Source organism: Nicotiana attenuata, chromosome 7 (assembly GCF_001879085.1).
Source record: "Nicotiana attenuata strain UT chromosome 7, NIATTr2, whole genome shotgun sequence".
NCBI classification, from domain to species: Eukaryota; Viridiplantae; Streptophyta; class Magnoliopsida; order Solanales; family Solanaceae; genus Nicotiana; species Nicotiana attenuata.
The window spans coordinates 60141377-60158700 of NC_031995.1; positions in this window are offsets into that span (position 1 = coordinate 60141377).

Here is a 17324-nt window from a genome sequence, read left to right on the forward strand (position 1 = left end):
AATTTAATAACTTGATGTAAAGTTGAAGGAACAGGTTCCATGTCATGAATCCATGGCCTCCCAAGAATCATATTGTAAGCCATTTCCATATCTACCACTTGAAATTTGGTATCTTTAACGACGCCTTCTGCTAACGTGGTAAGTATTGCCTCCCCTTTTGTTACAACACTAGAGTTATCAAATCCCGACAAAGTATGAGCCTTTGGGATTAATTTATCCTCCGCTTGCATCTCGCGCAATACCCGTATTAAAACAATATTTACGGAACTACCTGGATCAACCAAAACTCGTTTCACGTTAGTATCATGTACAAGTAAAGATATTACCAGTGCGTCGTTATGCGGAGTTATGAGTCCCTCGGCGTCGGCGTTGTTGAATACAACATTCTCTTCTTCCAGTACATGTCAAGGCTGCTTCCCGTGGGTAATTGTCACTTTTGAAACCTTTTTATATGATACATCATTGATCTCTTCACCTCCGCTGATAACGTTGACAGTTCTCTTGGGCGAAGGTGGTTTCGGAGGGTCCTGTCTGTTCTTCATGTATGCTTGTTTACCTTTCTCACTGAACAACTCAGTAAGATACCCTTGTTTTAACAAANGTTAGTTTTCCAGGCACAACAACTTTTGCAGGTACTAATTGAGTGCAAGACTGCAATTGGGTGGACCATTGCAGATATCAAGGAGATCAGCCCGGTCTTCTGTATGCATAAGATTCTGCTGGAAGATGGGCATAAACCTTCCAGAGAACATCAAAGATGGTTGAACCCCAACATGAAAGAAGTGGTGAAAAAGGAAGTGATTAAATGGTTAGATACGGGAATCATATTCCCCATCTCTGACAGCAACTGGGTTAGCCCAGTGCAGTGTGTACCGAAAAAGGGAGGTATGACGGTAGTGAAAAATGAAAAGAACGATTGATCTCTACACGAACAGTCACAGGTTGGCGAATCTGTATGGATTACAGGAAGTTGAACTTGGTTACCAGGAAGGACCATTTCCCACTGCCATTCACTGATCAGATGCTAGATAGACTGCTAGGGAGGTCTCACTTTTGCTTCCTGGATGGGTACTCGGGGTATAATCAGATCTCCATTGCCCCTGAGGATAGAGAGAAAACATCATTCACTTGCCCTTATGGAATCAATGCTTTTCGGCGAATGCCCTTTGGCCTATGCAATGCAATCAGGCATTGCATAGCACTTGGCTTGGAATATCAGGCATCTTAAAATTCTTTGGAATTGGGAGGGGAGTAGCACTTGGCTTCCATGGTTGTTAGGAATACTTATCTATATCTACTCCCTTGATCACGGGCGGTACTCCAGGTATTTGCTCTATGCGTTCATTTTGCTCCTTAAGCTGTTTCTGCAAGGTTAGTACTAGATTTTGTAAATCAGAGTTAACTGGATTACCTGGGTCTCTCTCTTGTGTTTCACTAGGGGTTCCACCGCTGCCTGAATTAACCAATCCCGAACGAGGATTCTCCAAAGTGTTGTTGTTTGGATTAGATGTGGATGGAATAGTAGGTAATTCGCTAACAAAAGTTTGAAGAGCTTCATTGACTTGAGAGGCAATAAATTTTTGCAAAGCCTCATTCATGGTTTCAACATTTTCGAATTGAGCCTGTACATCTGTGTGAGATCCATCAGGAGTGCCTTCATAAGACCGTCGTAGGGAGCCTCGTGGAGAACCTTGTGGAGAGCGTCGTAGAGAGTCTCCCTGAAGTTGTTGGATTGTTTGAATTTCTGGGTTTCCTCGAGTGTTGTCATTATTGTTCGACATGATTGATGCAATCAAGAAAATTAGGTTGAGATATACTTGATTATCAGATTCCCGGTAACGGAACCAATTTGTTTAACCAAAAAATAGGATTTTAGTCAAAGCTAGAATTTAGAAGAATCGGGTTACTGATAATCGAAAAAGTAAATAAAGAAAGAAATTTTAGAGTAACCAAGTATGAAAACTGGTAAATCAAAGTATATTCCAATAGTCACACCCCCTACAATTGTTTGTTTCTTCCCTTTTTATAGCTCTTTTTGGGATACGAGCCTTACCTTTGTCATAATAATGCTATTATGGGCAATTAATGACTTTAAATGTTACGTTATGCAATCATATATATTAAATACAGTTCTCTAACGTTTCCAATAATTAATACTCATTATCTGCTATATCTGGGCTCCTTTTTGCTGTTAGATTCATTCCTTTGATTCTTCACTATCTTTGAGTTTCAAATGTCTTGAATAGGTACGAGCGTTGAATTACTTGTATGACTNTGCAGGTACTAATTGAGTGCAAGACTGCAATTGGGTGGACCATTGCAGATATCAAGGAGATCAGCCCGGTCTTCTGTATGCATAAGATTCTGCTGGAAGATGGGCATAAACCTTCCAGAGAACATCAAAGATGGTTGAACCCCAACATGAAAGAAGTGGTGAAAAAGGAAGTGATTAAATGGTTAGATACGGGAATCATATTCCCCATCTCTGACAGCAACTGGGTTAGCCCAGTGCAGTGTGTACCGAAAAAGGGAGGTATGACGGTAGTGAAAAATGAAAAGAACGATTGATCTCTACACGAACAGTCACAGGTTGGCGAATCTGTATGGATTACAGGAAGTTGAACTTGGTTACCAGGAAGGACCATTTCCCACTGCCATTCACTGATCAGATGCTAGATAGACTGCTAGGGAGGTCTCACTTTTGCTTCCTGGATGGGTACTCGGGGTATAATCAGATCTCCATTGCCCCTGAGGATAGAGAGAAAACATCATTCACTTGCCCTTATGGAATCAATGCTTTTCGGCGAATGCCCTTTGGCCTATGCAATGCAATCGCCACATTCCAGAGGTGCATGAAGGCCATCTTTACAGATATGGTAGAAGAGATAATGAAGGTTTTCATGGATGACTTCTCAATAGTTGGGGAATTCATTCGATGATTGCCTTGTGAACTTGAGGCGAATTTTGAAAAGGTGTAACGGGACTAATCTGGTACTCAACTAGGAAAGTTCCACTTCATGGTACATGAAGGTATAGTCTTGGGGCACCTAGTGTTTACTAAAGGTATTGAGGTGGATTGTGCAAAGGTTGATGTGATAGAAAAGCTTCCACCACCTACCTCCGTCAAAGCAATCAAAAGTTTTCTTGGGCACGCCGGTTTGTATAGGAAATTTATAAAAGTTTTTTCTAAAATTGCCAACCTCTTCTGTAAATTGCTTGAAAAGTTCACCCTTTTGTGTTTTCTGATGATTGCAGGGTAGCTTTTGAGGAATTAAAGAAGAGACTGGTAACAACACCTATCATAGTTGCCCCCGACTGGGAGCAACCGTTTGAGCTGATGTGTGATGCGAGTGATTATGCTGTGGGAGCAGTTCTTGGGCACTGAAAAGATAAGATCATGCATCAAATATACTATGCAAGTAGAACGATGAGTGGAGCCCAGCTTAATTACACTGTGATCGAGAAGGAGATGTTGGCAGTGGTGTTCGCATTTGACAAGTTCAGGTCATACCTGATAGGCTCGAAGGTAATTGTTTATACTGAACTTGCTGCTCTCAAGTACTTAATTGAGAATAAGGAGTCAAAACCACGCCTGATTCGATGGGTGCTACTGCTACAAGAATTTTATTTGGAGATTCGTGACCGAAAGGGAACGGAGAACCAAGTGGCCGACTATTTATCCAGGCTGGAAGGAGCTGAAAAGAAGGTTTAGGTAGCAGAGATTCTGGAAACTTTTCCAAATGAACAACTACTAGCCATGAGTCTCGAGGAAGCGCCATGATATGCAGACATTGCAAACTACCTGGCAAGCGGTATTGTTCTTTATGACCTTTCCTCTGTTCAAAAGAAAAAGTTCTTTCGTGATTGTCGCATGTATTATTGGGATGAGCCTTATCTATTCACGATTTGTGTTGATAACATGATCCGGAGATGTATCCCCGAGATAGACCAGTCATCTATTTTGCAGGCATGTCACGCGTCACCATATGGTGGGCACTCGGGGGGGTAAGGACAGCTGCGAAAGTCTTGGAGTCGGGGTTCTACTGGCCAGCACTGTTCAAAGATGCACATCTATGGTTAAAGGGTTGTGACGAATGCCAATGAACTGGTAACATTTCCTGCAGACATGAGATGCCCTTGAACCCAATTCAGGAGGTAGAAGTGTTTGATGTATGGGGGATCAACTTCATGGGGCCTTTCGTCAGCTCATATGGCAACAAGTACATACTCGTCGCCGTGGATTACGTGTGCAAATGGGTAGAAGCTGCAGCACTCCCTACAAATGATGCAAAGGGGGTAATTGGTTTTTTGAGAAAGAACATATTCACCCGATTTGGCACCTCAAGGGCAATAATCAGTGACGGAGGCACTCACTTTTATAATCGAGCCTTTGCAAAGTTGTTGGAGAAGTATGATGTATGACACAAGGTGGCTAACCCATATCATCCACAAACAAGCGGGCAAGTGAAAGTCTCGAATAGAGAAATAAAGAGTGTGCTGACTAAAATTGTGAATGCAACTAGAACAGATTGGGCGAGGAAGTTAGATGATGCACTTTGGGCATATCGCACCGCTTTCAAAACTCCAATTGGCATGTCGCCATACAAGTTGGTGTTTGGGAAGGCATGTCATTTACCAGTAGAGTTGGAGCATAGAGCTTGGTGGGTGTTGAGACAGTTGAATCTTGATAGTGAATCTGCAGGAACAAGTAGAGTAACGGAGTTGCACGAGCTTGATGAGTATAGATATCACGCTTTTGAGAGCACAAGATTATACAAGGAGAGAATGAAGATGATACATGATAGGAATATCATTGAGCGGAATTTTAAACCTGGAGATACGGTATTCTATACAACTCACGTCTGAGGTTGTTTCCAGGCAAAGTGAAATCACGCTGGTCAGGGCCTTTTCGTGTGGTTGGAATTCACCCCACAGGTGCTGTAGAGATTGCTACGAGTAATGACTCTCGCATGTTTCGTGTCAATGGGCATAGGTTGAAACATTATGTAGGCATGGAGGAAGCAAAGGAAGTGTCAGTGACCCATTTGATCGAGCCTCCACAGTTGAGCGTACTTTAAATACGCTTATCTGCATCGTGCCACGATGTTAAATCAGGCGCTTCATGGGAGGCAACCCATTAATTTTTTGTATTTATCGGGGTGACGTACGTATCCCGGAGGTAGGCATAAACATAAAAAAAAGAAAAAAAAAAAGAAAAACCTTGGACGCCTAATCCCCGACCGCGGATCTAACCGTAGATCAACTGCGGATTTTACAAATGTTCTGTCCGTAGCTGCGGATCAGACCGCGGATCCGGCCGCGGACCTAGCGACGACAGGTATCAATAATTTAATTTTTTTTATTTTCTCCCCCAAACCCTTTAATTAGTTTTTCTTCTTTAATTAAAACCCCGACCCCACCAGATCCCCTCCTTTTTTCTTTTACCCCATCCCCTTAACCATAAACAACAACACAAACCAAAATAATACCCTCCCCGTTCCCCAATTTCTAACGCATAACTCCCCCTTCTTCACCAAATCCCTTTCTCTTCTCCCTCCTCTCTACTCACCCGCTCTTCCATCTCCGATTATCACAAGGTTCTCAAGTAAGTACATGATTCTACTCTCTTCTTTTAGTTTCTTTTCTTTTGTTCTTTTCGAATTTTTGTTTCTTTTCTTTTCATTCTTTGTATCTTCTATTTTAGGTATAAGAAAGTAGAAATCTAGGTACTCTTATCTATGTTGTATTTGTTGGTATAATTGTTGATATATGAGGAAATTAGGTTGGTCGGGTTGGAAAAACATTGTTGGGTTGTGAGGAATGAGGGTTTAATTGGATCCTTTGGTACATTGGGGGAATATGCACATGAGGTATTTGTTGAATTGTCCCAATGAACTTTCTAGTATAAATTTTGACCCAGGGGGCGCGTGAAGTCTGAGTAACCGCTCTTAGGTCACCTATTCCGCTGATTCTTGATCAAAGTGGTTGTTGTGTAGGTACAATGAGATCTTCAAAGAAGAGACACACTACCGGTGGTTCGTCCCGGCACAGGCACCAGCCAGTTCAGGGCAGTTTGATAGCACCAGGTTTGTCTCCAGAGCTGCCCAAGACCATTTTGGTTAAAAGGGTATTAGAAAGCCAGTACTAGAATGGAGAGTTGAAAGAGGTTCCCTCCAGGCTGAGTGCCCCAATATGTATAGGGAACTGACTAGGTGTAGGCTCGACATCTTCTTCGAGGAGCCAGAAGAAGGTAACTTGTTGCTTGTTAGGGAATTCTATGCCAAGTGTCCCGAACATAAGGATCACATTTGCATTGTGCAACAGAAGAGGGTGAGTGCCTCGATTGAAGCTATCAGGAGAGTATATCGCTTGCCTGCATTTACTGGGGAGGTGGGTTACTATGATACTTACAAGCGAGAACCCACAAATTGGCAATTGTTTTTCCCAAACTATCTGTGAACCAGACAAGGAGGTACTGTGGGTTGTCCAGGAATCGAAGTTGCACTCCGCCTCACTCACCTTTGAAGCTAAGTGTCGATTGTACATCATCAACACTCGACTGCTGCCTTCCCACAACACCACTGAAGTCAGTAGACCGCGATCTGCTTTGATCTGGTGCTTCATGAATGGCCACGATTATGATGTGGCCAAGGTTATTCACTCGGAGATGTTCATCCATTCAACACTGAGGAGGTATCGGTTCTTCTTCATCTCTGGTCAATAGATTGTGTCGGGCTGTAGGGGTGTCAGAGAACCCCCATGTAGACGGCAAGGTGAGGAAAGATACAATGTTCCGGGCTTCCAAGGTGACCATTGGGAGACGATGGCAGCCAGTTCAACTGATAGTGAGGATTATGAGGCATCCGAGGAGGGAGATGATGAGCAGGCTGAAGTGAGGGTTGAGTCGCCCTCCCATGAGCATGTTATGGAAGCTGAAGGGCCATCCGGGGTTGGTCGGGTTACACGACTGGCAGCCTTAGAGCAGGAACTGGCAGGGATGCGTACTACGGTCACAGACTTGGGGACTAGAGTTGATGCGTTGGCCACCCAGAATGCTAAATCAGAGAAGAAAATCATGGGCTGGTTGTGTGCGCTGGGGAGGGCGTGTTACTTAGATCCCGACACTGTCTCTAATCAAGACTGATCTTCCAGGGAAGTTCCTTTTCCTGGCATTACTTTCTATTTTATGACATGAGGACATGATTTTTTTTTAAGTATGGGGTGGGGGTTACTTCGTTGGTATGTTGTGTATATATAGGAATGTAATTTGATTCTAATTTGATTGTAGTCTTTGTTTAGTTTGATTTTTGTTTTTGGTTAGTAGTCTAAATGTGTGAAAATTTCATATTTTCGACTTGACCCGACGACGGATATCACTCGACGGGTTTCTTCAAGGTCTAAGTCGATATAAAAAAAAGATATTCTTTTGTAGGTAGTGTATTAATTACCCCTTGGTTTTTCTTTTGACTTCGGTTCTTTTCGATGGGTTTTTGTTTGAACCGAGTTAGTTAGTTTTTTTTATTATGTACTTGTGGGCTAAGGGCTGATATGGAAGGAGGATCCCTTAACGTCATTATGCCTTGAATACAGTAGATACTTTAGCGTGACGCTCAGGCTTAGTTGTTGATTCTTATTAGAGTGTCTTAAATTGTATGTTCTTAATTTGGCTTAAGTACTCTAATTAGAGCGTTTCGATGATCCAATCTGGAGTGAGTCATGTGCCATGTGTGTGTAAGGATTGTTGTATAATGTGCACTGCATTGGATGCCTAGAACTTGCCCTGTGTGTTTGCAAAGCGAAATAGTAGTTTGTTCAGTCTTGGAAATGATATAGGCATTTCTTTGTTAAGACAGATATATATATTTTACCCGCCCAATTTTTATGTATCGTAGTTAACCCCTTTGAGCCTGTAATCCTATTTCTTTGGCAACCACATTACAAGCCTTACCCAATTGTTTGAATTAACCATCTATTTCAACCTTTTTACCTCTCATGAGCACTCGAATTGTTATGAACTTTGTAAAAGTTAAAGTGTGGGGTGGTTGGTTTGGCTTTTGAGTTGAACTAATGAAATAAGGAGAATGGTGAACTGTTTTGAAAAAATAAGAGCCACTTGAATTGAAAGAGAAGGATAATAATAGTTGTATTGTTGGGAAAAAAAATATTCCTTGATAAGTGGTGGCTCTTGATGTAATTGTGCTTAAAGAAGATTGGGGTTATGATATAATGATGTGAAGGTGGAGTTATGGTTTGACATAAGTATGGGATTTTAAAGGTTAAAGTGTATGTACAAAAGTGCTTAGGGAGGTGTAGTCACTCTTATACCTAAATGTTTCCTACCCGTCCCGCAGACTACATTACAACCAAATGAAGTCCTAATTGATCCTAGACTGAATGAGCTCGATTAGTGGAGCAGTACACTAGGGCAAGCCTATGGTGCATTTTTGTTGCATATGAATGTTCTTTTTGAGAGTGAGTGAATTCTTTCTATCTTGAGTTCCTAGTTGTTCTTAACTGTTATTGTGTGTGGAACCACTCTCGTTTGTTATGAAAGGGCACTTGATTCATGAAGGAAAGGTGAGTCTTAACCTTTGTGTTAGAGTAAGTGAGTAAAGTTAGGAATATTGCGTGGCATGGGAGAGTCAGCTCGTGAGGCGAAGATGTTACACTACTGGGCTCAATTCTTGTGAAATGTTCTTGGTGTGACGAGTTAGGGGAGTCGCTCAGTGAAGTTAGATCGTTGTAGAGTGTGGTTTGATTGCTCGAGGACTAGAAAAAGTTTAAGTGTGGGATGGTGATAATAGATGATAATCATGCAATTTAGCTAATATTTACACTCTAATTTGGCCGCACTTTATTAATGTTTGATTGTAAAAGATAACAAAATGCTCTAATTAAGAATTTTATGCTTTGCAGGAGCCATTCTGAGATAGGAGGAAGCTAAAAGTGTGTTTTGGAGTCAGTATGGAGCATGGAAGGTAAATAGGAGGATAACAAGATCGAAAAGGAGACGAAAGAGCAAAGACCAAATCCGCGCCTAGGTCCGCGGTCAGGTCCGCGGCCATGGACAGAACTTGTGTCAAATCCACGGTCCATCCGCGACCGTGGGCGGGTTGTTGGGAAATAAATAATGCAAGGTCAATTGTACAATTTCTAGGACGACTCTCCTTGACCAATAAGAAGCCCAGCTCGCCAAAAAAGAGGATATCGAGGTTTTTGAAGGCAAGAACAGGCAAGAAGAAAGGCGGAAGATTCGACATAGAGTTTTTACCTTTCTTCTTCTTGTTTTTATTATTGAGGATGAATTATATTGTTATGATTGTGAAAATGATTATACGTAGCTAAACTTGTAATCTAGGGTTTTGATGAAACCTCTTCGAGGATGAATTATGCGTTATGTTAATATAGAGTTGCCCTAATATTTTCTCTATTTGTTCAACTATATTGTGATTGCTGTTGATTGAAGGGCCCTCAATCGGTTGTGCCTATTTAGCATGCATTACTCGGGAGAGAGTGTATATTTAGGTAGTTGTTGAACAACACCACTTCTAACGTATATGAGGGGCCAATACGAAGGGTTTAAAGGTGGGATTAGGGATAATGCAACCTTGGATACGATCTAAGTGAGCTGTAACTAAGGCCAACTAGCGTAATTTGGGAGAATATATCTAGTATATTGTTATAATTACTCGGGAGAGAGTTACGACAATCAGAATGCTCATGATCGATAGAGATGACTTAGGCAAATTTATAGCAAACATAGCGGAAAAGATTCCAATAAGAGGGGAAATCAGAACCTTAGACCATTCTCATTCTTGCTTACAACCCGTTTATAGCTAGTTCTTAATTACTGCATTCTTATTACATAATATTTAGTCAATAAACACCCAATTTGTTACTCAAATATCTCTGAAGATTGAATACGTGAATTTTTATGAGTCCAATAGCTGTGATTGATAGGTTAATACACTGTGGGATTCGACACCGGACTTGTTAACCGAAATATATTTGCAGCGACCGCTTTGTCCTTTTATAAGGCATAGTTGGCGTGATCACATCTATATTCGTCATTTCCAATTTTGAATTATATCAAGAGTAATTTAACATGATCCAACTATTGCTCCTTAATGAATGAATATATATTTCGTAAATAGGATCTCTTTGGGGTCTGGAAATCTGCCTATTATATTGCTAGTCGTCACGTCCTCCGTCATAAATTTATGGGTGCCACTTTGCAACGCGCTCACGTTCTTGCACAACTTGTTCACTCTTTTGGCTATGTCAAGTCGCCATTACTATACCCAAGATCACTAAGGAAATGCTATGTAAGTAAGACAAAGAAATTTTGCCAAAAGAAGCTTTTTGTATTAAAGAAAATTTGATTGATTTGCTTGATGACTTACAAATGAATGGTCCTCTATATGTATTAGTCACTTAGGAGCTATTTTGTAAATACTTATTGTTTCATAAATCCCTCCATATTTACAAGTAAGTCACCTCTCTAGACAAGTGATAAAGTTCGTAATCAAGCTCTCCCATGGGCACTCAACTGGTACTGGCTCCAAAAGTCCTCCGAGTTGCTGCTGCTCAACCTTGTTATATTGGCACACAAGATAAGTATGCACATAACACTCTATGCCATCTTGCATGCGCGGCCAATAATAGATGGACTCAACCAAGACCCTAGTACAACTTTGGCCTGGATGACTAACCCACAATGTATCATGACTCTCCATCATAATCCTCTATCTAATGTCTTCAAACCTAGGCATGTAATCACACCAACCCGTGGCAAGTAATAAGCCATCATCCATCCAAAAAATGCCTCGTCTTGCCCTTGGTAGCTAAACCCTTAAGCTGATTGGCTACTAGATCATGTTGCATGCCTTCTTTATTGCCTCAAAAATGTCAACTTGCTAAAATGATGGAAGCATGCTCGAAATTCTGACTCAAGGCATCAGCCATGATGTTCGCCTTGCCCGGCTTATAGTCCAAGACATAATCAAACTTAGCCAAGTCATACACCCAAATTACACCTGTTGTACCCTATTTTATATGAGTTAAAACAAAACACAACTTATGGTTCTTCTGAGGTTTATAAAAGAGAAGAGTCACCATTAGGTTACCTATATGTCGGGTATGGATCAATATCTTAATAGTCTGCTAAACGAGTGAGAATCTAGGTAAGGCGGTAGGTTATTATAACGGGAAGGTATTAGGCATCACTTAAAATCTATCCTAAAATAGTTCCTTAAACTTAGTCTAAACATGGTGAAAAGATTTATTCATATTCTAATTAATTTACAGTTTAATGTTGTTAAATGAGTTCCTATAAAGTCTGCTTAGTAGGCTAAGGTTATAAATACTTAGTTGGAACGAATAGTTATTTGGATAATAGTCATTTAAAGAAAAATGATTAGAAGAGTTGGTGACCTTGTTGGATAAAACAAAGAAGAATGTCAGCTAGAGAATATACTACAAGTTACTTCAAAATATAGTGAGTCATTTGTGATATAATGATAAGTTAATAACAACGACTTTGCTTTTCCTAAGAAATGTTATGGAAAATTGCGTAAAATATACCTCAAAACTTAATGAAGTTAATTAGGCCAGGCCACTTGAGTTTCAAAACAATTTTGTATCATTTGTAACAGTTTTATACGCTATGTAATCAGTGACTCTCCGTCCCTAAACTCGTCCGCAAGCTACAAAAAATTATTTCTTTCCATCGATGAACAACTAGAAGGCCTTTCAGCACATGCCGACTCAAGACGGTATGCACACCAAGATGATAATCAAGCGTTCACAATCCCTTACTAGCTCAAGCAAACTCTTTTCATAAAATTCGAACTCTCGAAATGTGAAAGTCACCACTAATATAAAATGCCTTCAACTATCCATAATGACCCCAATAGCATCAAACATCCTCGAAATCCCTGGCAATCATAGCACAAAATCCACAATGATACGCTCTCACTTCATAACCATCTTCCGAAGTAACCACTCGGTCTCAGATGTTGATTCTTGACCTACTGACAATCAAACACCATGAAACTTGCCCGATAATGTTATTCTTCATCCTTCACCCCAGAAATGCTACCTCGAATCAAGATACATCTATGTATCACCTATACAGATAGAATACCAAAACTACGATGATCGTCTTCCTCGAACCATCAATAGTAGAAATGCAAATTCGACCCCAAAGTCATAACACACCGTCCTTACTAAGAACCACCTTCGTAGCACTACTCGCAATACCATGTTGCTTAGGACAAGCAAACAGAAACCATCATATCGACGATCCTTAATATGCTCAAACAAGGATAACTGCGCAACAATACAAGCATGACCTCTACTCAACCTAGAAATACCCAATTTCGTAAATCTATCGACCTGGGCCTAAACATTCATTGCCCAAATGCCTTGTCTCCGATGGAACAAATGCCAGACTTCGAATCGTGTCCTCCTCATGGGATGCTACAACTGCAAGCTTAAGTAATCAACCTACCATTCTGTACCAACACCGTCAAAACCAACGCCCGAGTCATCATAATACATTGTATAAGGCCCCGAACCCATGCGCAACACCAACACTAGGACTGCATTGGACGACAGCTCATCCCCAAAGGGAGAATAGTAGTCTAACCTCCTACACAAGGGAAAAACATCCTGCACCACGTCCGTATCATCATCAAATCTCGCCGGTACCTATCCAATATTGAGTACACAAAATCGCGTACAAAATGAGTAGGAAAAAATTGGAGATATAAGCTTCAAGTCGAGATAAAGTTGTACGATAAGGAATCAAGAAAAGAGGAAATTTCCTAAAGCATGTAGCCTCCCGAAGATAGGTACATATGTCTCCGTACTGATCCACAAGACTCTACTAGGCCTGCTCATGACTCGTGAGACCTATATGAGCCTACTGATCTGATACCAACTTGTCGCGAACCAAAATCTCAGTGAGCCTTCATAGCGCCTAACATCAGTTGCTAGGCAAACCATTAATAATAAGCATAAACAAACTTAAATAATAGTATTTCTACGCGGTAAAAATCAGAAGACTTGATTTTCGCTATCAAAACAATTCGGGAAGCCTCCCTCGAGGATAGAAGGCTATGATCGAGTCCTCGACCTCCGGGCTCATCGAGGTCCGAATCAAAGGAAGCAGGTCCCGAGGTCAGGGTAAGAGAAGATGACTCCGGAGCACATGGCTATTCCTGACATGGCCGGTCTATCTGTACCCTACTGAGATGACGAGTAATAGGCCGTCCCATCTTTCTACTCTTGTAAATAATATATGCATGTTTTACCGAGTCCCCTCGCCTATATAAGGGGGACTCACCTCACCCTGTAATGGACTGATGTTGCTCCACTTCTCCAATAAGCAATAATCTCTCTCTCTCTCTCTCTCTCTCTCTCTCTCTCTCTCTCTCTCTCTCTCTCTCTCTCTTCTAAATTACCAGTGTTCTTCGACCCTGATGTCGCCCTAACATTTTATTGTTCTTCATTTGTTCTTCGTTACTTAGCTCAAGATTGACGGTATAAAGCCTTGTATGCGTATACTTATCTGTTATCCCCTTCCCGATTACCCTCGATAAGGTTATCTTCGATAGGCCCGAGGTAGGATCGAGGCCTAGCCCCGAGGTATCTACTGGCTTGTCCTAAGCCAGGGAACGTCCCTCACTGGTTCGATTATCATTTTTGGCTAGCTCGATCGTTACTGTTTCTACTCCATATTTAGCACTAATCACCCTTTCAAACTAGCTCGGGAATAGATCACATATTTTTAGAATCCCATTTACAAATTTAATTGTTGTTACCATTTTCATGGTAAACAGTTTGGCGCCCACCGTGGGGCTAAAAATAATAGTGATTATTTTCTTTCTAGTTTCGTCACCTAAACGCACGATATCTCTCACACTTTTTCTTTCCCAAGACCCTTCGATTTTAGGTTAATGGTCAGCTCGATATGGAAATCGAGGACGATAACCCTACAAATCGCAAGGAAAACAATGTGGACACCCTAACGGCTGGCGCAACACCGCAGGACCCCGATAACGCATCTAGATCGATCCGAGTGGATATAGATTCATACGCTGCACGCCAGGGTAACGAAGTCTTGCACTTCAATGACGGCACGCAACACGCTAACCGACAGGAAACCCGAAAAGTCCCAGCCCCTGTATAGCGGGAAGTTGATCTACGAGTTATTTTTGAAATGTTGCAGGAACAACGTTTGGCTATCTCTCAGCTGCAGAGCCGCCCGCAGGCTCTTGGCGCGATAGCACCCAAAATATCTACTCGCCCCGAGCCAGTATCCAAGGTATCGGGCATTGACGAACCAACGACCTATCCTGTAACGGTAAGGATGCAAGAGGACATTATCAAAAAGATCGACTCACGATCGCGGGGACTCCCACAGCAATCGTCTCCCGGGGATACGGTCCTAGGACTCATTTCGCAGAAGTCAGAAACAACAAAATTCCCTGGGGATGACAGGACCCCAAGTCCTCACAGGTACATCACCACTCACGCACACCCGTTCAGGAACGACAACCCTCAAAACGGAGAACTCGGGCCTTCCCCGATGAGTAGATTTGAAGAAATTCTCCCAGAAGAAACCGCGACGCGGCATCATTGTTCGACACCCGATCTCGGGAACTCGCACACCATACTATCGCGATCCGTGGAAGCAAGCGCCAACGCCATCAAAATAACGCCAGAAGAGCTCAACGCACCGAAGGCCGGAAGAAGAAGAAATAAAATATCACGAGAAGCCGCGCCCCGCTATTCGACAAGACAAACGAGACCACTCCCTGTCCCGAAAAGTAGGGTGGCATGGGCCTTCGCCCAAAACCCGAACAAAGAATACTTGGCAGCTCCGGAGCAATTCGAGTGAAGCTCAGCCGAATATCCGGTCAAGGCTTGGTCATATACCAGCCACCAACACCAGACCCAAGTCAGAGTCACGGATAGCCCTCGAGAGACCCCCGCCGGATCGGCGTATCCGGGCAGATCCCCAACAGAGAGGCCGACACTGAACGCATGGAGTCATCGTCCACATGTCGCGAATGGAAGAAACGATCCAAGGCACAACGCATCTCGCAACAACAAGGCGGTGGCCCGAAGACGACACTTTCGAGGAACCCCCAATCATACTAGATTAAACAAAACACAACCGGCAAGGAAACCTCGCCCGATAAAGTTCGATTTCAATGTTGCAGTTCCAAGCATAATGGTCACCATAAATAAAACTGGAAACTCCGGGTGGCTCGGGCCTATCGACCAAAATCCCTCCAAGGAAACCATGGCCCACCACGAGAGTCACAAAATGTTCGGAGTTACAGACCCAAGAGAGCAGCAACTTCGCCATCCAACAAAGGTAACCACAAAGCATCGCCAAGCAAGCGAACCCTGATCCAGCTCAACGGACAAGGGGAAATCGAACAAAGCAGAGCCGACAAGCTCCAGCATATCGTCACAACCGTTAAAAGATGGCGGCACCCCGCTAAGATCCGTAGAACGTAGAATGCAAGTGCCCGTCGCCAGAAAGGGACGATCTCGGGGAGTACTCCCCGAGGACACCCTCTCGCTCGAGGAAAAAGGACGCTGAGGCTTCACCTCGGCATTGCATTAACGTGTTGGTAATCCCTTCTTTCGTTCGAGCTCATTTTCAAATAAAACATATATTAATGACTACAGGTATGTCAGCCAAAGTTGTACCGACAATGTCTGGCCAAAGCCAATAGGACTGCCACAACATCCAAATTGCTCCCCCTGCGCGGCCCGCCCGAGCTCTGGCTAATACGTGAGTTAACGAAGGATGCAGACGTTTTGTACAGACAACGGCGAATACGTCGCTCGGGACGCGACCCAGACTTATCTCCAAGGGTATCAAACTCCATGACAAGCGCGGAGCCAAAGCATCTGGCTACAAACAACAGAAGGAGATTCCTCGCCTTACGACCTTGACCGACGTCACCCTCAAACGAGGCCAGAGGGTAAGAGAACTCGCACCTTCGGCCCGGCCTGGCCGGGCGAGGAATACGACTGCCAAGGGGCATACTCCTAGGAACGCAACATCCTTTTATTATTTCCCTTATTCCTTTTCTTGTTGCTAATCTGTACGCAGGCGGGCAGCCGGGGCATTCAGTGGTTTTGGATCTCGTTCGAGGATCCGTGGCCGCCATGCGGCCGCCCGACATTCTTTCCTCGATCGGGTTTCTATCAGGAAGAGGGTTTATCCAACAAGATTATTAACAGGACTGCACCCAGCAAGTCCATAATCTCTCTCTATTTTCCAAATATGGGACCATACAAGCACGTCGGATAATCAGGAAGAGTCACACCCATGTAGACCAGACTCACGGCAACAGAACAATATGTATTTTACAACTTATATTTTCGCCAAGCAATAAAGAGTATTTTCCAAGCATTCGACGCCTCGAAGAAAAATATTTCGGCTTATCCCCAGCAAAAAACCTGTACATCAAATACGTCCCGAAACGCTCGGAGACTTAATCAATTCGGCACCCTCGCGACCGCAGGGTCGAGGTTCAGGCAAAAAATGATCCGATATATTCTGAGACTCACCATGAGCAATTCGACAACTTGCATGACCCCGGGGTAGGAACTCCGGGCTCACCAAGCCTCCGGAAAACAACTTCGAGCTCACGAGAAGCTGTCTTCAAGCGAACTCGACGACTCGAAGACTGTCGCCAATCGCCACACACTGGAAAATCCAAAATTGTAAGACCCTAACGGGCAGCTTCGGCAAAACCAGATCTATTCTCCCTACACTGTAAGACCTCAACAGGCATGATAAACTATAAGACCTCAACAGGCATGATAAACTGTAAGACCTCAACAGGCATGACAAACTATAAGACCTCAACAGGCATGAAAAATCTCGCAGTTTAGGCTACACGTCGCATTTGTAAGAATCCCTAAAGGGCATACCCTCGGTCTGGACGCCTAAAACTACTTCTCGGGATCAAAAATGGCCCCGGCCAAAATGCATATGACTACGGTCGGAACGGCTGCTACAACCCAAAAAACGCGACTCGGGGACGCCCGACTGTTGCTAAAAAATCCTTCAAATCTACTTCGAAAAGAACCAGGCTTCCCTCAACGGGCAAAAACGAGTTCCGACCATGTCGGCTCCAAAATTGAAAAAGCGTCGATCTACTCGACCTATGGGCTATGAAACTTCAGAGGTGCTCAAAACATCGCCGATTATGATTTGAAATCGAGGTTCTTTTAGAATCGATGATGGGTCAGGCAAAATAATCAATAAGACCTTAACGAGAGGAAAACAA